Here is a 1,241-nt window from a genome sequence, read left to right as displayed (position 1 = left end):
TCAGATTAAATTTGTGTCGAAATATTTTCGTCGCTTTGAAACCGCGACCAGTTCACTGACAAAACGACGTGCTACATCACGAAGTGAATCTAACGGTTTTTTGTGTGTTCTTAAATGGCTTGTAAACATCTTTCACGCTGCAATTGTTTTTGTTTCAGCACACGATCTCAGATCAAGTCACTTGCTATGCAAGTACATCTCCGTAATATGTGTGTGTGTGTATATATATATACATATATATATATACTTTTTTACATATGTATATATACATATATACATGAATATACGCGCGTGTGTGAGTGTGTGTGTGTGTGTGTGTGTGTGTGTGTGTGTGTTCTATGAACAAGAAAGTTTCTTTATATATTGTTCCTAGTTCTAAAAATTGTTTTGTTATGAATGTTCACTAATAGATTTTTTGTAATGTTTATACGTTCCAGAACGAGTGAGTGATGTACATGTACGCATATATACATTTATACATATACATCTATACATTCATATATATAAATATATATATATATATATATATATATATATAATGTGTGTATGTTTGTGTAAGTATTCTTTAACGTATTTATATGCGTGCACACACACACATACATATATAACGTATTTGAGTGTGTGTGTGTGTGTGTGTGTGTGTGTGTGTGTGTGTGTGTGTGTGTGTGTGTGTGTGTGTGTGTGTGTGTGTGTGTGTGTGTGTGTGTATGTGCGCGCGTGCGTGCGTGTATGTGTGTGTGTGTGTGTGAGTACATGTGTGTATAGTGTGAGTCGACAAGCGCCGGAAACACAATGCCGGCCAAAACGGAAACGACGGCTTTGGAATATTTCCGGTTTCAATATCAACGTACCACATCAGCAACGCTGAACTACACATGTTTACAAAACGTTTTACACAATCCTGCACGCACGCACAACACACGCACGCACACACACACAACACACGCACACACACACACACTCACACACACATACACATACACATGTATAAAACACATACATATACACACTCACACATATACATATATGATATCTGCTTGGATTTTTAAACCCTTTTTGTGTATGTATGTATGTATGAGATAGATAGATAGATAGATAGATAGATAGATAGATAGATAGATAGATAAATGTGTATATATATATATATATATATATACACTTAAGTGGCAATATACTACACTTTATCGTGCAGTTACTGTTAATACTTCATTTAGAGAATTAACATTGCTTATATATATATA

This window comes from Octopus bimaculoides, chromosome 6 (assembly GCF_001194135.2).
Source record: "Octopus bimaculoides isolate UCB-OBI-ISO-001 chromosome 6, ASM119413v2, whole genome shotgun sequence".
In the NCBI taxonomy this organism is placed as follows: Eukaryota; Metazoa; Mollusca; class Cephalopoda; order Octopoda; family Octopodidae; genus Octopus; species Octopus bimaculoides.
The sequence above is the reverse complement of the archived record's forward strand: the minus strand, read 5'-3'. Positions refer to the sequence as shown.